A 22858-nucleotide genomic window follows, 5' to 3' on the forward strand; every position below is an offset into this window, starting at 1 on the left:
TCCAGTTCACAAGCCCCTGTACTTTGCCTGTTCAGTTTTTTGTTCAGTTTAGTGCCCACCTCCCCTGCCCCCACCCTAAAGCATAACATTCTAATCTTGTAAGAAAACCCTAAGCTGTGGGTAATAGGATGTTTCCTGGTCTTGGCACACAACATACAAGTGTCAGCAGCTCTGTGTGGCTGGGGAGGTCCAGCCTTCCACAAGTGGACCTGTGGGCCTATAATGGCTGAAATCATCCAGGAGTATTACTTTCCTCTGTCCCTTAATTTGGACCAGGCAGTTTCTGGTGCCTGCTTCCCCAGTGTCTGTTAAACTTGACTCAGTCATCAGTCAACCCCTTAAGTGAATTTTCTTTTCAGATTGTTTTGGTCACACAAGAGGATGCTGTGGTTATTGGGATGGATTGGTGCCAAAGGCCCATAAAAGTTTAAAGCATGAAGTATTCCTGTCATTGGTCATTATGGGGTGGGGTGCCAAAAGGAGTGGGTGAGAGGAAACTGCACACATACGTTTCAGTCTCCCCTCTTCCCTATTTCTTACCTTCCAAGCACTGTGCTGTCCTACCACATCTTTGACATTTATTTCTTCAGTTTGAGTTCTCTTGAAGGAAAAAGAAAGTTCTTATTTTCCTTTTTGTTTCTGAGAGAACTGAAGAGACATAAGCATCGGTCAAAGAAGAGCCTGCAGGAATATTGTGGAATGTGTTAGAAAAAGAGATAGCTTTTCTTCCTCTCCTCTCCCCTCAGAAGTGAGTCAGAGAGGGATTCATTCAAAATGGGAATATCTAGAGTCATATTCCAGTGACACATGAGACAGGTGTATACTACCAGACTTGGCACAGTGAAGAGACACAGTCTATGAAAGAGAAGGAATGGGGATTTTTCTCAGAATTATTAGTGTAGGGGCCATGTCTGCAAGCATTTTATATATATGTGTGTGTGTGAGTGTGTGTGTAGGTATATACATATATATATGTATATGTGTATGTGTATGTATATATGTATATGTATATGTATATGTATATGTATATGTATATGTATATATGTATATACATATATACATGTGTATGAACCTGACTGGAGGCCAGCGGTCAAACTAGGTATTGACTAACAAGGTGCTTTGCTTCCTCAAAGTATTCAATGTTGGTGGCATGACTTGATTGAATGGCCTTGTAATGCTTAAGACTGACAGCAGTTGTTTCCACAGTACTTTGAAAATGTGTTCAATGTATTAAGAGAGGTTTTATATGAATAAAGTTTTAAAATTCCTCCTTTTGAACTGTAATTTGTATGTTAGGTAAAATCTGCAAAACTACAGGAAGAAATTCAGTTGCATCTAAATCTGAGTCTGCAGATTTTAAAACATATCATTCTCAGGAATTTGGGTTTCCTTAAGACCTTAAGTAGGCAGGGGGCACCTGGGTAGCTCATTTGGTTAAGCGTGGGACTTCCCCTCAGGTCATGATTTCACAGTTCATGGGTTCAGGCCCTGCGTCAGGCTCTGTGCTGACAGCTCAGAGCCTGGAGCCTGCTTCAGATTCTTTGTCTCCCTCTCTTTCTGTCCCTCTCCTATTCACACGCTGTCTCTGTCTCTGTCAAAAGTGAATAAACATAGGGGTGCCTGAGTGGCTCAGTCAGTTGAGCATCCAAACTTCAGCTCATGTCATGATCTCACAGTTCGTAAGTTCAAGCCCTACATCAGACTTTGTGCTGATAGCTCAGAGCCTGGAGCCTGGAGCCTACTTTGGATTCTGTTTCCCTCTCTGCCCCTCTCCCACCTACTCACTCTGTCTCTCTCAAAAATAGATAGACATTAAAATTTTTTTTAATGAATAAACATAAAAAATAAAGACCTAAAGAGGCAGGATGAATAAATCTACAGAACTAGAGGTATAAATAAATCATACGGGCATTTTTATTCCCCCACTAGAACTCCTCATATAACTCGAATTAAATTTCAAAAATGGATTGCAAGCTGTTGTTAATTGCTCACCTAATGGCTGTTTAATCCTTCTTCCTTGCTGATGGAGCACTGATTTTAAGACAGCAGTATGCCCAGCTGAGGTGATGGATCATGCTTTTTCTAGGTGTTTCATATGTCACTCCTTTCTTCTTGTCCAGATATTTTTCCATCCTTTTTGCTGAAGCTGCTCATGTGATCCAGTTTGGGCCAGTAAGATGTAATGGGAAATCTGGGAAGCTCTTGGGAAATTTTTCCCTCCCTGATTAAAGGAAAGCTTTTTTAGCTCTCCTTTTTCTCTTGTTCAGAAAACTAGTTAATGAGATATGAATCTGTGGCAACAACCTTGCAGATAACGAGGTGAAGAGTACAAACATGAAAAACCATTATGTTAAAGATGTCAGAGCAGAAAAATGGAAGGAACCTGCCTCCCAGATGACATTCTTCTGCCACTGAACCAACGCCAGTAACCACATAACTCTGAGAATTGAGAAAACAAACCTCCATCACTTAAGGCTCTCTTAGTCAAGGATTCTGTTATGTCCAGCTAAAAACATTTCTAATCGACACATTCCAATCCTATATAGATCAGACCTCAGATTCATTTCCCATTGTATACTCTCCTCCCTTGATTTAGAATGTGCTCTGCTTTCCTCCCCTCCTCCACTTCTGCATGTGTCTTGAAATATTCGGTCACCTCTTGGAAGGTTTTGCTGATCGTTTATCTCTGTCTTCCTGAAGCATTTTGCTAATTCTTCCCACAAAGCCCATTCCATTTGAGTCTCATTAGCTGTGTGCTCACCTGTTGCTCCTTTAAAAGATTGTGTGTATATGTGAAGGGCAAAGATCACAGTTTATCCCCCCATGGCTGTGCCTAAACCAGGCCTTTGTATTGAGGGGTGGGGTGGAGTGTTAGGGTGGGAAGTGGTGGTCTCAGCAACCGAATGCATGCTAACTTTGTGGAGTCTGCAGACTGAAAACCTACCCTGAGCCATCCCTGTAAAAGTCTGGAAAACATTATCCTTATAAATGATTTTGTAAATACTCCAGGAAATTGGCTCCTACTACCATTCCAGCAGCTATTAGAGCCAGTTTGGCTTCAGGTCTTAGAGAAATGATTTGTCATCTGTTTCATTTGTTTGCTTTTTCCTGACAGAGCTGGAATTCTGGATTGTTCCCCACTTTAAAAACTGCCAAATCTAAACCAGAAGTAGACAGGGCAGGACACAAGTCTCTTCCTTCCCATTCATTTTCACAGTGTAAAAATTCACAGGCAGTTTTCTTAGAATTACACTTCATGTCTGGCTTTTCAATCACGTATTAGGGTTATTTTTTCCCCATAACAGAGAGGATCTTAAATATTTGAGAGAGAAAGGCTTGGGATCATTCTTAACAATATAGGCAGGGCCCTTAACAAATAGCTTCTTTGGATGCTTTTAGGGGGAAAGGAAGGGGAATGAAATGCATGAGGTGCCTGTGATACAGGGTAGGTCGTTTATATCACATTCAAACCTTACAGCCTAGGAGGTAGATATTATTGGTTCTGTTTTACCAATGAGAGAACTGGGAATCAGAGAGGCTGATGATTTGCCCATGGTGGCATTCCCTGAATTGGAGCTCAGATCTCCAAGAGTTGAAAGTTTTAAGTTTTTTTTCCTTTTTCTTTTCTCTCAGAATATAACAGTCCCTGCCAAGAAGTGGCATCTTTACTCCCCTCTTTTAAAAATCATCATATAAAATTGTAATAAAAATCATGCCTCCAAAAATAATTTTGACATTTACTTGCAGCTCAGATAGAAGAATAAGAACTGGAATTACCTTCTCACTTGAAAAAACAAAACAAAACATACCAAAAAAATCCTGATAATATGTATATAAAACAACAGTTTTCAGACACTGGACATCAAGCGCTGCAGGGTGGTGATCCCTGAAGGAAGGAAAATCAATGAGTTGACTCCTGTGATCACCTCAGCTAGTATCCAGAGAGAGATTCCAGGTTACAACTCAGGGAGAGAGCACCACATGGTGCCCAGAGGTCTTCCTGAGGTGAAGAAACAGACCTGGGAGTCCAGAGAGGCCAAAATGGGTGACGTTGATAAGGCAGGGTACAAGAGAGGAGCAAGCTGAGAGGAAGCAGAGGTTTTAAAAGGGGTCCCCCTTGGGACTGAAGCTGAGTACTTCTGTATGCTTGGAAGGAAGCTCCTGAGGCTGGAGAAAGAACCAGCCTCCTCTGAAAGGAGCAGAGAGGCCAGTCATTGAAGTCTGCACAAGGCAATGAATAGTTTGCCTTCCTGCTAGCCAGAGTGGAAAATTTTGCAATTCAAAGGGCACCAGATAGGAGAGTCAAAAGTGTTGCTTCAGTAGGAGAGCAAAATTAGCCGTAGACTAAAGGCCCAAAAGTGTCAAGCAGTTTCTAAGTAACTCTCTCCTAGACCAAAGTACAAGAACATAGGAATACAAACATGTACTGAGCATAGAACAAGGTAAAATTCCAAATGTTTGGCATCCAATAAAATTGCTAGCCTGCAAAGTGCCAGAAAATACAACCCATAAGAAAAGGGGGAAACACACACACACACACACACACACACAACAAAACACCAGACCCAGAATGACACAAATAGTAGAATTACTATGAGTACAAAAGAGTATTGTAACTGTATGTCATATCCTTAAGAAGGTGGTAGTTAGGAAGAAGAGAGAAGGCTGAGCATGTTAAGTAGAGACATGCAAGATATAAAAAGGACCAGAGGGGTGCCTGGGTGGCTCAGTCAGTTAAACGTTCCACTCTTGATTTTGGCTCAGGGCATAATCTCTTGGTTCATGAGTTCTAGCCCCCCCATAGGGTTCTGTGCTGACAGTGCAGAGCCTGCTTGGGATTCTCTCCCTCCCTTTCTTTGTCAAAATAAATAAACAAACTTAAATAAACGAAAAGGACCAGAAAATAACTTGTAAGAGATGAAAAATAAAATGTCTGAGTGTGATTAATAGTAGATTAGATGCAAAAGAAAAGATTATGGAAATTGAAGACCTAGCAGCAGAAACTATCCAAAACTTTAGAGTGAAACATTCATTAGTGAAAAAAAAAAAAAAAAAAAAGTGGACCAAAGAACTTCAGTGACCTGTCAGGCAGCCTGAGGTACATATAATGGAGTGTCTTCAAGGGACACAAGATAGGTGTGAGGAGGAGAGAGGTACAGAAAAATGTTTTGTGTTTTCATCTTCACTCAAGTCATTTGAGGACATGATGGCCACCTTTTAAAATTAGATGAAAATTAGAAACCCACAGATCCAGGAAGCTTACTGAATTCCAAGGACAAGAAGCAGGAAGAGAATCCCGTCACAGCTCGTCTTAATCAAATTGCTTTAAACCAGTGATAAAAAGGAAATCTATAGCATGTAAAGGAGGGGAAAAAGATATGGCACATGCAGAGGATTTCAGATAAAAATGACAGGAAATTTCTCATTGTAAATAATGGAAGACAGAAGACAGTGGAGCAAATATCATTAGTAAAAAGAACAGACAAACCTGTCAACCTAGACTTCTATATGCAGTGAAAATATCTTTCAGACAACAGAGGCAAAATAATGTTTCAAACATCCAAAAAGTGAATATATCACCAGCACACCTACATTACAAGAAATGTTGTATTTATTTTTTCTTCAATACAATTAACATACAGTGTTATATTAGTTTCAGGTGTACAGTATTACATTTCTCACTGTTCAAGAAATGTTTTAAAAAATCAGATATGAAATAATACCAGTGAAAATATGATAAACATATAAAAAGGAAAGCTTTTTTATTTTTAAATCTCTTTAAAAGATAATGCTGAAAGCAAATATCGCAAAATGTCAAAGTAAAATATAATAATTACACAAAAGTTTAAGGAGGGGAAGATGGAAGGATTACCATAGTATAGAATTCTATACACGAAGTTGTATAATATTGAAGGAAAACTGGTAAGTTAAAGGTATGTTTTATATATATATATATATATAAAATAACCTAAAGAAAGCAGATATACTATAGCACTAGCAAAGTAGATTTCAGAGCTTGAGAATATTACCAAGATTAAGGATTATGATGGTTATTTATGATAAAGGTGTCAGTTCAATAAGAGGAAATTACACTCCTAAGTATGTGCATAATAACATAACTTCTAGATGAAGAAAAGTCTGATAGATCTTCCTGGAGAAAGAACCAACCCATAAATATAGTTGGATATTTCAACACCTTCAATAATTGGTAAGACATATAGACAACATCCACAACTATTTAGAAAATTGAAAAAACATGGTCAGCCATCATAACTGATCTTTATAGATCACCCAACAACACTATATATATATATTTTTTTTTCATGTGTGTTGAGAATATTTCCTACAGAGACCATATTCTGGACCATAAAACAAGCTACAGTAAATAAAGGGTTCAAATCATACAAAGTATATTCTCTGGCAAAAGAAAAACTAAAAAATCAATAGCAGATATTTGGAAAATCTCCAAATATTTGGAAAGTAAACAAAATGCTTATGATGAAGAAATAAAAGTAGTTTAGAAATGTTTGACCTGAATGAAGATGAGAACACAATATATTGACATTTATTAGATAGATAAGGCAATACTTAGAGGAAAATTTATAACACTAGTTGCCTGTATTATATAGAAGATTCTCTTTTTTTTTTTTTTAATTTTTTAATGTTTATTTTTGAGACAGAGACAGAGCATGAACGGGGGAGGGTCAGAGAGAGAGGGAGACACAGAATCTGAAGCAGGCTCCAGGCTCTGAGCTGTCAGCACAGAGCCCGACACGGGGCTCAAACTCATGGACCGTGAGATCATGACCTGAGCCAAAGTCGGGCGCTTAACCGACTGAGCCACCCAGGCGCCCCAAATCAATGATCTCAACTTCTACCTTAAGGAACCAGAAAAAGAGCAAATTGAATAAAAAAAAAATGAAGTAGTAAGATCAGAAATCAAAATAAAAATGGAAAAATAAGAGAAAAATTAAAAGCTGTTTCTTTGAGAAAAATTAATAGCAATGGTAAGCCTTTAGCCGGGTTGGAAAAAATAAAAGGTCAGCACAGGACTATTAGGAATGAGAGGGATGACATCACTACAGATTTTTCAGAAATTGTGAGTATTATAAACAACTTTGTGCTAATAAATTTGACAATTTAGATTCACTGGACAAATTCCTTGAAAGATACAAACTAACAAAGCTTCTGCAAGAAGAACTGGATAATTTGAATAGTGCTGGCAGTCTTTTAAATAGAATTTTTAGTTAAAAGCCTTCCCACGAGCAAAACTCTAGGATCAGCTCAGTTCCTTGGTGAGTTCCACGAAACATCTAAGGAAGACATAATACCAATTCTATACACACTTTTTCAGAAAGTTAAAGAGAGAACACTTCACATCTGATTCTATGAGGCCAACATTTTCCTAATAACAAAAACAGGCGAGGAAATGACAAGACAACCAAAGCCCAACATCCTTCTGAACATGTAGACAAAAAATTTTAACAAAATTTTAGGTAAGTGAATAAAGAAGAGAACACATTATGACCAAGTGAAATTTACCCCAAGAATGCAAACATGGGAAATCAGTGTCATTTATCATACTAGTCTGCTAAAAAAGAAAAAAAAAAAAATGATCATCTCAAGAGAACTGAAAAAGCATTTGACAAATTTCACCATCTCCTCCTCATAACTCTCAGCAAACTGGGAATAGGGGAAAATCTCTTCAAACTAGGAATAGAAAGGAATTTTCTAATAAAGGGCACCCACGAGAAAAAAAAACCCTATGGTTAACATCATGCCTAATTATGAATTAATTAATACTTTCCCTCTAATATCAACATGACACGTATGTCATTGTGCTGGAAGTTCTAGCCATTGCAGTAAGACTTGAAAAATAAGCCAAATTAGAAAACAGTAAGTAAAAACTGTCTTCAGTGGCAGACAACATGCTCATTTATGTAGAAAATCTTAAGAAACCTATAAAAAACTATTAGAATTGATAATTTTTGTAAGCTGATTCTAAAATGTATATAGAAGGGCAAAATATATAAAATGGCCAAAACTACTTCAAAAAAGAACAAAGGGGACCTACACTATCTGATTTTAAGACATTATAAAGCTACCAAAAGCAAAATATTCTATGTACTGATACAAAGATGGGCAAATAGATCAGTCAAACATAATGCAAAGTCCAGAAATCAACCTAGATATTTTTGGTTAATTGATTTTTAACAAAGATGTCATGGTAATTCAATGGGGAAAGGATAATCTTTTCAGCACATGTGCCGAACCATTTGGGTAGCCATATGCAAAAGCAAACACAAAAACAAACAAAATAGAAAACTGGCTCTTCAAAGGACACTTTGAAGGAGATGTAAAGACAGTTGACATACTAGGAGAAAATGTTTGCAAATCACAGTTATTAAAGGGCTTTATCCAAATATATGAAGAATTCTGTAAAACTCAGTAGGGAGATGACTTCTGGCATAACAGCATGAACAGCTCTGCTGACTCAGTCTCCAGTGAAACTGGTGAAAATCATTGCTAAAATTCACTCATTTAAAGCCTCTAGAAATGGCCCAAAGAACAAACGCAAATGAAGAACCATTTCTTCAAGAATATCTATGAAAATTTAATAAGGAAGATGAATTTTACTTTGAGTAAGAAAGGTGAATCTTACTTTCAGTAAAAAAAAAAAAAAAAAAAAAAAAAAGTGTGTTGTATTTGAACCAATATCCTCCCCACTTCCCTCCCAGCTCAGCTTTGTGGAGACTCCACTCCATACTGCTGCAGCCAAGAATATAAGTCTCTTTCACTCCCCAGCTGCTAGCAAGAAGGCTTTCTTTCAGGAGTTGCAGGACTTCAGTGGTTTTCATCCTGTCCCCAGCTGACTAATGCTGAGGCGAAGTCCCTGCCAAGTGCAGTTGAGAGGTGAGAACTCTCTTCTTCTATCCAACCCTCATCATGGAGTGAGGGCTCTCCCTTGGGTGCAGCATACTGAGAATACTGGGGCCCTGACAGCCTTTTCTCCATCTTGTGAGATGATGGTTTCATGCTATGAAAAGCAAGCCAAGAGGACCTCAGGCTACTGCCCTTCCCCACCTCCACTGAGCTCTCAGCTCCAAGAGTAAAAGTGTCATTCCAAAAGAAGCTTGCCATTGTCTCTACTCCCAACTCCACAGTCAAGGAAAAACGGAAGGGGACCTTACCATCACTACTGTCATCTCAGGTTCACTAAGGCTACCCAAAGTTATATGAGCCCCCACTCCCCCAGGGCAACCACAGAGGCTGAGAGAGAAATAGACTTCACTAAAATAGTTCAACCAGTCATTAGACAAATAAGTAAGTAAGAACAATATGTCTTGGGGGTGGGGAGACCTCCAACCCAGAGTTGCTACAAGGTATCTAAAATGTCCAGTTTCCAATGAAAATTTATTAACCATGCAAGGAAACAGGGAAGTATACCTGGGGAAAAGAAATGGGCAACAGAAGCTACTTGTGAGAGTAATTAGATGTGAGATTTAATGGGAATATATTTCAAAGCAGTCATTACAAGTAAGTTCACAGTAAAGGAAAGCTTGATTAAAACAAGTAAAGGAAGGTATGATGAAAATGTAGCATCAAATAGAAAATACCATAAAGAGGTTGAATGTTTAAAAAGAACCAAACGGAAATTCTAGAGTTGACAAGTATGATAACTGAAATAAAAAATTCAGTGGAGAAACTCAACAATGGATTTGAACTGACGGGAGAAAGACTTAAGTGAACCTCAAAATAGATCAGCAGGGGTTGTGCAAGCCAAAGAATACAGAAAGGAAAAAGAATGATAAACAGAACCTTGAGGAAGATGGGCACCTTCAATGCCCTGATATATACATAATGGGAGTATCAGGAGGAGAAGAGAGAGAAGAGGTATTCAAAGAAATAGTGGCTAAAAACTTTCCAAATTTATTGGAAAACCATAACCTACATCCAGGAGGTTCAGTGAACTAGTTGGATAAACTCAAAAGAGATCTGCAAATAGACACATCACAGTAAAAATGCTGAAAATTAAAGACAATAAAAAAATTAAAAGCAGCAAGAGAAAAGATGCATCATTTAACAAGGGAACCCTAATAAGGTTATAAACTGACTTAGCAGAAACAGTGGAGGTAAGAAGACCATGGAATAACACATTCAAAGTGCTTACAACTCAATAGCAAGTAAACAATTTGATTTTTTAAATAGGCAGTAGAGTTGGATACATGGATGGCAAATTAGCACATGAAAACATGCTCAGAATCCTTGCAAATTAAAACCAGACTGAGATACCACTACACACTCACTAAAATGACTCTAAAAGACTGACTATAATAAGGATGTGTACTAAGGAGGGCAAGGATGTGGACCAGCCTGAACACTTACCTACAGCTGATGGGAATGTAAAATGGAACAACTTATTTGGAAAGTAATTTGCTAGTTTCTTAAAAAAATCAAACATATAGTGTCATTTTAGTCAGGCATTGCAGTCCTAAGTATTTACCTAAGAGAAACAAAATTCTATATCCATACTAAAGACATGTGTGTAAATGTTCAGAGCCGCTTTCTTTGCAATTGCTGGAAAGTAGATACAAACTAAATGTCTTCCAGTAGGTGAAAGGATGAAGTTTGGTATATGCATACAATAAAATATATGCAGCAATAAAAAAGAATTAACTAGTGATACATGCAACAACATTAATGGGTTTTTTTAAACCTCTCGTGAAATATACAACATTACAACCTCCAATCCCACAAAAAACTTGAGTTCAGTATTTATCACAAAACAAATAATTATGTAGTCACCAACAAGATCAAGAAATTGCCAGCACCAAGAAGCTGATCTTGTACACTCTTGCAGTCACTAAGCTTATCTACCTCAAACATAGCCAGTGTCCTTTTTACTATAGTCACTTATGCCTTAACATGCATTCCCAAGTGGCAGAGATTACATTGGCTAGTGAATTGAATTTTATGTGAATGGAATTATGCATGATGCTTTTGTTTTGTTCGTTTTGTTTTTGGTATCTGGCTTCTTTCTCTCAGCTTTAGATTGTTGTGTGTTGCTGTAATTTGTTTATTTTTATTTTTTACAGTATTCTGAATATACCATAGACAGGAGTTGTTTCTTGTGTAGGGCTATTATAAAGATGCCACTGTTAACATTTCTGTATATGAGTCTCGGTGCCCTGCACACACTTTTCCATGGGTTATAGACCTGGGGGTGGGGCTTAGGGGATTGCACATCTTCAAGTTTATTAGATCAACCTCTTCTATGGAACGTGGCCACTCCAGCTTATACTACCACAGAGCTCTGTGGCTGTCAAAGCTTTGTCCTGTCTCATAGTCTCTCAGTGAAAGCAACCCCAAATGCTTGGCTCATCTTTCTGGGCTTGTCTTACCTATGGATCTGGCTCATTAATTCATTTTCTAATTGGCTCTCTAATGCCTTCAAGAAGTTGTTTCTTTCATATTTTCCCCATTTTTGATGGCTTTTTTCATTTGGAGGATTTTTTTGTGTGTGAAATATCTATCCCACCATTACTGGAAGCAGAACATTTATTATTTATGGAAGCATTTATTGTGTGCCTCATGTCTACAGACAATTCTGGGTGGAAGAGGATCTTTCTCAATTTTAAAAGAGCAATTCTTCTCCTTACTGGGAGTCGACTGTAGGCCTAAGGTAGTATCAGTGATCCTGAATGTGAGCTTTTCACAGGGGCCACATGAGCTTTCCTAAAGCCATGTGCCTGAGCCCAGGGGAGTGGTTGTGGAAGATTTAGAAAAATGGAGGGTAACTTTCATTAAAATTGGCTGAGCATTCTCTGTGTGCCCTGTCACCTCCTGGAAACTTTGCACAGATTTATTTCTAATAAACACCAAGGGAATATCTCTGAGTGATCTCAGACCTACAGATGTACCACTGGCCTTGGTATTCTATGAAGCTTTTATTTGGAATATAACCCTAGTTTTATAAGTTGTGGGAGCAGAACTTGACATTTTTGGTGAGAGAAACTGCTGCTACTTTTTGATGTAGGTCATTTTGAAGTAAAAGGTTTTGTTTTGTTTTGTTTGCTTGTTTTTTTTTTAATTTTAGTAATCTCTACACACAACATGGAGCTCGAACCCATGACCCTGAGATCAGGAGTCACACACTCCTCCAACCAAACCACTCAGGCACCCAATGAAGTAAAAATTTGTTCTAAGAAGTCCTATTTGAGAGGTCCATCTTAATAGTATAAATGTAAGGCACTGGATACTTGTCCTGGAGTGTGGGTATAACTAGGACTTCTGTAGCTTTGTGAAGGCCAAAGTCACCTTCTTCAAAGTGCTTCATTTGTTTAAATGTTACTTTCTCAAGGAGGCCTACCCCATCTTTGCATCTTAGACCCATTTGGCCACCTCTACTTTTTTTTTATCCTTAACACGACTGACAGCCTTCAACGTGCTAAATTATTTATTAAATGTATTGTTTCCCTCTCTTCCCCTGCTAGAGAGTAAGCCCCACAAGGATGGAAATCTGTTTCATTCACTGACCTGTCCCTAAGAGGTAGCCCCTAAGAGTTTCTGTAACATAGCAAGCATTTGGCAAATGGTTACTGGGCTTCCTGATTATAAGAGTAATCAATTGAAAAAAACCATAAAGCAGGGGCGCCTGGGTAGCTCAATTGGTTAAACTTCCAACTCTTGATTTTGGCTCAGGTCATAATCTCACGGTTTGTCAGTTTGAGTCACACACGAAGCCCTGTATGGAGCCCAGCCTTGGGCTCTGCGTACATGCTCTCTCTCTTTCTCTAATTAATTAAATTTATATATATATATATATATATATATATATATATATATATATATATATATATATATATATATCAGTGTGACCATATTTATTCCTCATATGGGTCAAGTGACAGTTTTTCTGGGGGCTACTTCAGGGATATATTTTTATTACTCTTATTATAAAGGTTTCACTCAATTAGGCATTTTTTTCAGTCTTGTTTTGAATGCTTTTATACTAGTTAAGCGATCTGCTCAATATGACAGTAAGAATAGTGGGAAGTTAGGACTGCCAAAGATAAATTAAATTCTTCCACATCTAAGATAAGGACTGAAGTGTCATTTATCCCGGAGTCTCGGGCCCAGGAGGGCCCAGAACCTTGTGTGGATGGGCTTCTCTCCTGGACTGGCTCCTTCTAGTTGGAGAAGTTGTGCAACTGCTTTCTTCACAGGTCTGGAAGAGCCAGAGGGAGAGTCCGAGCCTCTAGAAGGCAGAAATAACTGCTGCTGCCCAGCCTTGCACCTTCACATCACCACTGAAACCCACATTTCCTTTTTTTCATCTTCCCAAGAGAAGAACAATTGTACCCTTCTTTTCCCTATCGTGCTACCAGCACGCTAGCTCTTTATTTCTCTAAGGTCTGTTTTCCCTCACTTTTTGGTATCTTACCTCTCTTAACTGTGGCCAGTCAGGAAGGGCCGGAAGCTTCTTCTAATAAAGCTTCAGGCAGGTTGACCACCATAGGAAAATGGCTGGAGATGTGTCACCAGGCTGAAAACTGTCTACTGCACCCAGCCCCTGCTGGAGGAGAGGGTAAAAAACAGATCCAGACCTTCTTGAGGAGCTTGTGATGCCTGCTAACTGTGTGACTTGGACCTATTCGTTGCCCACTTACGAGACTGGAATATGGCAACTGGAGGAAGCAGTAAATGAGCATAGTGTTTCATTCCCACTGAGCACTCAGTAAACATTAGCAGTTACTATTATCCATATGCTCCCTCAGCAAACACATAATGAATCTGTTTACAGAGATTTGTATTTGACAATTGATTCAATATAGTTTTCACCTCTAAAGGCAGGAGAAATTTCTGCAAAACCTACTCTGAGTTTTCAGGGGATGGGGTGGTGGTCGTCGTAAAGTTGACTTTTTTGGAGTTTTTGCTTCTTAGCTCCGTGTTCTGTTTCCTGATCGCATTCAAAAGTAGTCTGATTTCCTTCCCTCTCAAACCTGCTCTTGCTGTGGTCCAGCCTTGAATGGTCTTACTTTCTCACTGTCACTTACACTAAATCTTTTCTCCCATCTTTCTTATCACTGACCATCAAATCATGGAGCTTCAGATTCTGCAATATCTCGCCTGTCACCTCCTGTTCATGCCTCCTACCCACTCCATTATGCTCTAGAATGTAAGCTCCAAGAGGGAAGGACGTTTTGTACAAACAGTGCCTGGCACACTGCAGGCCTGCCAAGTGTCTGTTGAAGGTTGAAGGAATTCACCTGTCAGTGGAATGCCACATCCATTCTCCCTAATCAGTCTCCCTGCACACTTGCCTCTTAAAACAGATCTTTAAAGATCAACCTAGTTATGCCCTTGCTTCAAACCTTTCAGTGGCTTATTTTAGCCCTCAGGAGAAATGTTCACACCCAGCACCTAGCCTGTATAAGGCGTACCTCAACTCAATCCCAAATTATCCTCAAAGTTTCATCTCTTCATGCATCACCCCTCCCACAAAATTCCGTGGCCACACTTGCTGGTTCCTGCGCCTACTGGGTGTTTTCGCTGGCCTTTGCCTTTGCCAGGACAGTTCCTCTGCTTGGAATGTCCGTCCTTTGGTCACCTGCTGAAATCTTGTCCATACTTCACAGCCTCAGTGATGCCTCCTTTTAAGCTCCTGATGTTCAGTAGTTACCACCTCATCTGGGCCTGCTCAGCTTATTGAATTTCTCATCATCCTTTGTCTTGTATTTTGGTTAATTGTAAATATCTGAGCATAGGAGTCCCTTGAAGGAAGGGACCATAACTTGGTAATTTTCGCTCTCGTGCCTAGCTCAGTGCATGGCAGAAAGTAATTTCCTGATCCATGGTGGACATTCTGTGGTTATTTTTGGTGTGGATGTTACCCTTATCATTGTAGAGACAGAGGGACCAGCCTGACCAAACCACAGAGAAGGCGGAGTACAGAATGGCTGGGAAGATGCGTGGTGTTCATAAGGTGTTGCTATCATTACAGTCACTGCAGTGGTGATCCTGGTTGCCCTGGCTGGTTCTGTAGGTCTTGCGGGCGCTGGGCGCGCCGGTCACGCCAGATCTTGCCACCAGGTGGCACCCGCGCTCCACGAGTGCGGCTCACTGTGCTAGGCTTGGTCTCAGGCATAGCTCTGCTTGTTGGCCGGAGACCAGCCTTGGGAATCCTGCAGGGGTGCAGGGGACATCCAGTGTCCGGCCAGATGGTGGTTCAGCGCTGCCCCATGGAATCAAAGGGCCATAAACTGAACCCCAGCTCTCCGGGCCATGAGTCGATATCCGTCTTCACTCTACTGCGCGTGCGGGTCTTCACCCAAGTGGGGCTCCATGCCCCTCCTCCGCAAGCCTTTTGTTTGTGTTTATTCTGTTCCCTGCAGCTTGGGTGACGGCCTCTCTCCCAGGCAGCCTGTCTGGCCATAGGAGGGCTTAGCGCCTGCGGGACGCCGTGAGCTATCAGCATCCTCAGTCATAGAGTCTGCCCTTTAGTGGTGTTTACAAGGTGTTTACAGTGGTGTGGGGAAATGCGTTCTCCAGGCAGCCTCCTGCTGTCCTGCCTCCCTGCACCTAGCCCGCTGTCAGAAATGCCACGCATCTGCCAGTCCCTATTATGACCAGCATTAACTGGCTTTTCCTCTGAATAGCAGCTGACCTGCGAGAAAAGGCTGGCACTGCAGGTTGGGGGGAGATTGGAGGTAGCCTCCTGTAAGGAGGACACACTTATGTGCTCAGGCAGGTGAGCAGGGTGCCCAGGGCCAGGCCTGGCCACATATGCCATTCCATTTCTGGAGCTGCGTCTCAAGTTCATCTCCCTAGCAGAGGCTCCTTTCCTGCTGGGCCTGGGCTCTGTAGCCCTCCCATCTTGTCCCTCAGCTGTCAGTGGGTACCATGCTCTGGGCACAGTCCCACAGAGGTAGAGTGGGAGCGGGGGAGGGGCAGAGAGAGAGAGGGAGACACAGAATTTGAAGCAGGCTCCAGGCTCTGAGCTGTCAGCACAGAGCCTGACGTGGGGCTCGAACTCACAAACTGTGAGATCATGACCTGGGCCGAAGTCAGACGCTCAACCGACTGAGCCACCCGGGTGCCCTAGTTTGTCTGTTTTATGCTCAGTCACAAAGGGGCAATGGTTAGAACTCTCATATATTCATGTATTTCTGTATCTATGGCAACCATATCTTCTGTGCAGAATTCTAGAAGAGAGGATGTTTTTTATTTTTAATTTATTATTATTTTTTTGTAATCTCTACCTCGAAAGGGGGGGGTCGAACTCACCACCCCGAGATCAAGAGTAGCATGTTCTTCTGACAGCCAGCCAGGGAACCCAAGAGGATGCTTTTGAGGCATTTATGTGACCTATATGGCACAGGACGTAAGGTGCTTAGTCCCCATTCCAGCCCCTGCTACACACACACTCTAGGGGATATGTCACACAGGAAGAGCCACAGCACCAGGAAGGCTGTGACTTTGGGTTTGGTGTGGAGAGGCAGGGAGGGACTGAAGAGAAAGCAGGGTAGAGTGAGCCGCGCGGTGCCTGGATCACAGCCAGGAAATGACTCCTCCCTGCAAAAAGCTTAAAATACCCTCTCCCCCACTTAAGAAAACTCACAGGATGAGGCTACATCTGAGAGAGCACCCCAAGCCTCAGAGCATGAAATGGAGGTGAGGCTGTGTTGGCTCACAGATTCTGGGCCTTGATCCAGGCGGGCCTCCTGGGGACTCAGACCCTTAGCAGATCTGAGGCCAAGCAGCTGGTCCTCAGGCGAACCCTGAGAACAAGCATGAGTAGAGGCGTAAGTCCTATAAATCCCACCCAGAGTCCTAGTGCTGAGAATAGGAGAGCAGCTGGAGGAGAAAGGTCATTAGCAGAATTTGGGGCTTGCTGAGAAGTGGGAATGAGGTGGGTCTCAGGAGCACGGTTCAGGTTTCAGGAATGTGGAGGCTCTCCTGAGCCCTCTATGAGGAGCTGGGGGCCGACATCAGGACCCACTGCTCACTGGGGGTGCCTGAGCCAGTGAGCTCTACACCAGAATGCATCTTGGTAAACCACAGAAGCACTGGACACGCTGTTTCCAAACTCCAAGCTGAACAAAGCCCCCTCTCCACCCCTGTACCTTCTAACGATACTGGTCTTCCAGGTCTTTATAATTTCCATAGCTCAGCAAGCCTATTGGTTCCAGCTCCTGGGGAGCCCACTAGGAGGGTTACTAGCTCCCTGGGAAAGGCCCTGCCAGAAAGGGCCTGAAAAGGAGGCATCTCTTTTGCACCTCTAAAATAAGGACCAGCTGCTCTGGCTAAACTGCCCCCTAGAGGTGGTGTGAGGTGAGAGGAGACGATGCTTGAGAATAAAGCACTTTGCAAGCATGGGGCATTGATATTGCTGTGCACAGAGTTACATCCAGTTAGATTCTTGGCTCAGTGCCCTCAGTCACTTGTTTAATTGTTTAGCGTTTATGTGAAATAGCACGTCAACTTGGGCCTCCTCAAACCACAACTCTTTTGCAGAAGTCCAGAGTTAAACCAAAGATTTTTGCAGGTTTCCAGGGAGTAAGGGCAGTGCATCTCACAAACACTTCATTCTCCATGACATGATTTAGACAAGAAACTAGTTCTTAAAAAAATATCCCGCTCAAAAGTTCATGAATGTGACACAGTTTGCTGAAGTTCTTTGGGGAGATGGATGGGTTTACACCACAGCAATGAAACACTTTTGAGTTGAATGTTAGGCATCCCTGTTCTTGCAATTTCCTGGCACAAAACCATCTCTGGGGTCGGGATCTGGACTCCACCCTGCTGTGAGGAATTTCACTGTCTAGACCTAGGCTTACTCTTAATTCTCCTGCTTTCTCTCCATCCAGTCCCCTTCCCTTGGCTTTATACTCCGCCCCTTCTTTTCCAGAGTGAGCAAATTCTCATCGTTTTCTTGTAGGTCCATTCAGCCAGTGGTTTCTGTCAGTCTCATCTTCTTCCCCAAGGTGCTTGTCAAAGTATTTTCCCCAAACAAGAATAGTTCTTGCCTTAAGAGGAACTCTGGGGCCAGCTGTTGAGATGACATTTTCACCTCATGACATTTACCATAACAGAATCAAAATATATATATATTTTTTCAACAGCTTTGATGGGAACAGATTAGAGCTGAGAAAAATAACCTACATATTTTGTTAAAAACAAAATTACAAAGAAAACTCATGAATGACATGGAGGGAAGGGAATAAAACTCTCCCAGAGACCCGAGCAGCCCTACCCAGTAGCTAAGACTAAAAGGGAAGCAAGTGTGCACTTCTCAGCTTAATACCCAATCCCTGAATCCCCCGCACCCCAGGGCCTAGTGGTACAGGGAGGCTTCCTGGGTTCTGAGCCCCTGCAGCAAAGGTTCTGGGAAGGAATCGAAGCTGGGGCCTCCCGGATGTCTGGGGACACACCAGGGATGGGGGGATGGGGAAGCTGGAGTCCAGAGGCACAGAGTGAGGCCCATGGGGATGGCCCCTTCCGGGGCCAGCATCAGGACCGGGCTGCAAACCATGGCTCACTCTCCCACTGTGATGAGCGCCGGGCAAGCACAGAGTGGTTCCCAGTTCTCCTGGGCAGAACCCAGCACGGACCCTCTTCTGCCTCCCTGGAGCTGACGGGTTATTTAGTCGTAACACTGTCACTGTCACTGTGTGACCACCTGGTGACCGGTGACTTCCCTTTCTCAGTACCTCCAGCAGGCACCCCATCCAGGTTATTGCTGTGTGACTGGTATGCAGAAGGTATATACAAGAAGTGTGGGAAGAAGGAAGGAAGAAGTGATCGGATCCATGGCTGGGGGTCCAGGGTCTGATTTCTGGCTTCTCCACTGACGGATGCTGAGGCCTCTTGCAAACCTGTAAACCTCTTTAGAGTTCCACTTTTCTTAGACTGGCACGGGAAGAGAGGCCGATCTGGAAGGGAAGAGAAAAGGAGCTCATGAGCTCGGTGTGGAAGCTGAGAGAACAAGGAGCATGGGTATCTGGTCAGAAGCTCCCAGGCCCGGCCCCACGCCATCAATGTCATCCTGTGCCGGGCTGGACTGCGTGCCCACACATGCTTGCACATTCGCCCCAAGTCCCCAAGAGAGAAGTTTCTCTTTCTTGCTAATTTTACTTGGAATAAGTGGAGACCCAGAAGGGTGAGTCGCCTGTCCAGGGCCACCCAGGCCTGTACTCTCTCTCGCTCCCAGCTGGGCCAGGTGCGGTGCAGCTGTTCACGTGTGCAGCATGTTGCAGAAACTACATGCAGGGCTGTGTGGGCCAATTTTAGAAGGCATTTAGAGCATAATCTCTGGGGCTCTGCAGTTCAATCAGGTGGAGCCTAAATGTAAAAGAATGAAAGCTTGGAATGTATTCACGATTTACCTAAATTCTGCCCACTGTCTCGTCCCTCATGCCCCCTCCTCCACTCACTCCCCACTTGTGCCAGTTTTCTCCCGTGAGAGCATCTTGTGGTCATGCAAGCCTCTCACCTTGTCTCCCCCCATCACACAGCCAGGGTCAGCAGGCCTGCTGTGCAAGAGAGCCCGAATCCAGGTTTGAGACTGAGCCAGTGAACAGCGATGGAGTGGATGGCTAGGTAAGTGCACATCTGGGACACCAGAGCCTCTGATGGATGGACACTAAACTCAGTAACTCTGTTATCTCCTCTCCCTTCCAGAGTACCAGCATTCCCACGGCTCTCCTGTGGCTTGGCATCGTGACACCTCCATGAAGGGCATTCCTTTTAATGGGATTTTGCCTCTCTGTGCCTCAGTCTCCTCTTGAAAAAGCAAGAGCAATTTTACTTCTGACCTCACAAGCTTTAGTGGGGCCCACATGGGTGCATAGATAGGAAGATACTTCATAAATTGTCACCCCCTCCAACATGTTAGATCCTCCGTTCCAGAAAAGGCAGCCCTAGCTTTCTTCCCGTTTCTGCTTACCACCTCCATTTAAAATAACTGTGGGTCCTGCACTGCACAAACTTACACACACAGCCCATATGCCCTTGCCCTTCCTCAGGCCCAACAAACCTGAAAACATGGCCATTTCCTGTCTGATGTCTGTGTTACATGATAGATAGGTTTTCTTCATATTTCTTCCAAGGTTGTTTCTTCATCAACTATTACTAGACATTTCCAATAGTAGTAACTGGTCCATACTTTTTCCACTCCCACAAAAACCACCCAGAGCCTCTTGAGACTGGGTTTTCATTCCCTCCTTCCCCACTCATGATAGACGTATATACCCTCAGACCTTTAGTCTGGAGCAAGCGGAGCCTGCAGTGAGTCTATGGTAGGATCTTAGCCCAGGAAGGTTCCTGCTGTATGGCTGGAAGCCCTTCCTCCCTGAATTCTCAGGCAGCCAGTCCTGTGCATGTCCCTCTTCCTGGGTCCCAGGGCTCATTGCTTGCCAGCTCTTCTATTCCTCATCCCCACACACCCCAAGCTGAGGAACAAACTCAATGGGGGATGAGGTTGGATACAGTGATAATAAATTTGATTTTGAGAACTTTGAATTTGAGACAGCTAGAGGGCAGCTTTGTAATTAATGGAAGAGATCACAACTATAAATCTGGGAGTCTTCTGTATATTGTTAGTGTATTTGTTACTTGTATTGTCAAAAACCAGGAGAAACAGTGGCTTAAACAAGATGAAAGTTTGTTGTACTTAATATTAAAGGATGGGTGTGTTGATTCCATAGTGTCTTTGGGGAGCAAGGAACCCTTCTGTCTTCCTGCTTCACCATTTTAGTATGTGCTATCTTAGAATTGCCTCCTAGTCAAATATAGCTGCTAGAGTGCCAGTCATCATCTTTGCATTCTAGGCAGGAAGTAGGAGAAAGGATGAAAGATAAAACCAGACAAAATGCCTACGACTGCAACTGTCTTATCTTCTTTTTAAGTCCTACTCAGCAACTTTTGTTTACACATTACTGAATGACATTTGATCAAATGGGTACATGTAAGTGGAAGGGAGGCTGAGAAGTGTCATCATCTAGCCAGCAACTGCCACCAGCCACTGCACCATTTGGTTACCAAAAACACCTTTGTTCCTTTACAGAGAACACACTTGCCCCTCCCAAGGGGGACAACCCTGAAACCTCAACCAGCTTGAACTGCGGGATCTCTGGATGACGGGCAGTGCACGCACATCCCTACTATCTAGTGGTGCAAACACTAGAGGGCCACGTCCCCTCTGCACCTCCCCCCACCCCCATGTTCAGTGTGCAGTGGTGGAGTAGCAGCAGGAGAACCACTATAAACACTGTTGGAAGGAGAGAATGGGAGATGTGGCACAGTCACAGGCGTGACACGATGAGCGATCTTCCAGGACAGAGTTTCTGAAGACTCCTTACCTTTGTAGAGGTGTAGATTCCTGGGTTGTCTCATCTGTCAGCCCCCCGTTCTGTTCTCTGGAAGGATCTCCCTTAGTCATTGCCTCTTGTGTTCCCTGAGCCTCTATGGCTACGTACTCCATCTTTGTACACATTAGAAAAGGGCTTCCCTCTGGGTGTTTGCAGCCTCGCTGGTGTGTGACTTTGGCAACCTGGAGGTGCCTCTGGGCTAATGAAGACATGAAGCCCTTCTCCAATGTGCATGTAGTCTCATGCTCGAGAGAGCAGCTCAGAGAAGGGAGTACAGGCTGAATTTCAGCTCCTCAACTGAGTTTCAGCTGGACATTTTTTTATGCAGTGCTCAACCTACACGTCTGTAGGTCTTATCTCTGGTGGGCCCTGGCTCTCCCATCAGGGGACTTCTTTGTTCTTAATTCTTGATGGACATACTTGAGGTCTATTCAGAGAGGATGCCCTTTCCGGACTGCACAGCCACATCAGCTCCCATGCTGGAGGGGTGGGTTTGGGGATGCTGGGATTACAGTAGGGGCTTAGCAGTCATGGGTGCTCCTGGGCCCCAAAAAGAGTGTGTGGCAAGGATAGAAGAGAGTCTTGGATCCTGGCAAGGTTGGTTAGGGAATGAGGAAGCTCTAAAGAACCCCAAGAAGGAAACGAACCAGAAGCCAGTGGAGGGGAGGGAGATAGTAGCACCGAAAGTGAGAGAAGAGATAGTCAAGGATGGGCAACTGTTACAAATAAGATGAAAGCAGAAATGGTCATAGGATCTGGCCTTTGACCTTCAGTTGCACTTTGACCCCTCCTATAGAAATTACCTTACTTTACCTTATAGCCTTGTGCGGGGTGTGTGTGTGTGTTTCCAGTTGTCCTGTAAGGAGACCATCCCTTTCACTTTTCTGTAACATGGGGCCCTGAGGAGCAGTCCCTCTTCTTTATGCTTTCATCCTTCAGCTTCTGGCTTATACTCTCTCCTTGCTTTCCTTCTATGGCTCCTTCTCAGTCTTGTCGGCTGGGTTCCCCTTCACTACTCTCCCCAGGGCTCTGACATTAGTCCACTTCCCTTTATTCCCATGTGCCCCCAATTGACAATGACAGTCACTTCTGAGGTTTCAGTTCCTGTGGTGATATTTCCAAATTTATCGGTGCCTCATGACTTGTCTCTTGAACAGCAGACACATTTTGGACATACTTATTTGGATGGCCCGGTTGTATCCTAGATTCACTGTATTAGGACAAAAAAGCCCATAGAATTCAAGAAAACAAAATTATTTATTTATATAACTGGACTGTACAAGACATGTAAAATTCAAATTTCAGGCATGGCTCAATCCAGAATTTTAAGCTGTGTATTCTGGGTACTCTTTCTGTCTCCTTTTCTCTATCTGTCTCCCTCAGTGTCTTTAACCTTGGCTCCAAGTCGCTGACAAGCTTTCTCTACATTATGGCAAGATGGTTTTAACAGCTTCCACTCACACGCTACCCAGTTAGCAACCCCAGGT

The 22858-nt window shown here is 42.8% G+C and overlaps 1 protein-coding gene and 1 long non-coding RNA gene across 2 annotated transcripts in view; both read left to right on the forward strand.

Annotated features, from left to right (window-relative positions):
* Positions 1-22858, forward strand: part of TMEM135 (transmembrane protein 135) — a 337564-nt gene that overhangs the window by 282718 nt on the left and 31988 nt on the right. The gene's annotated exons all lie outside the window — the stretch shown is intronic.
* On the forward strand, positions 15945-20736 carry LOC144612912 (uncharacterized). The gene is made up of 3 exons (XR_013550082.2): positions 15945-16389; positions 19518-19602; positions 19684-20736. It is a non-coding gene; the product is annotated as an uncharacterized LOC144612912 (long non-coding RNA).

This window comes from Panthera onca, chromosome D1 (assembly GCF_046562875.1).
Source record: "Panthera onca isolate mPanOnc1 chromosome D1, mPanOnc1 haplotype 2, whole genome shotgun sequence".
Lineage (NCBI taxonomy): Eukaryota > Metazoa > Chordata > Mammalia > Carnivora > Felidae > Panthera > Panthera onca.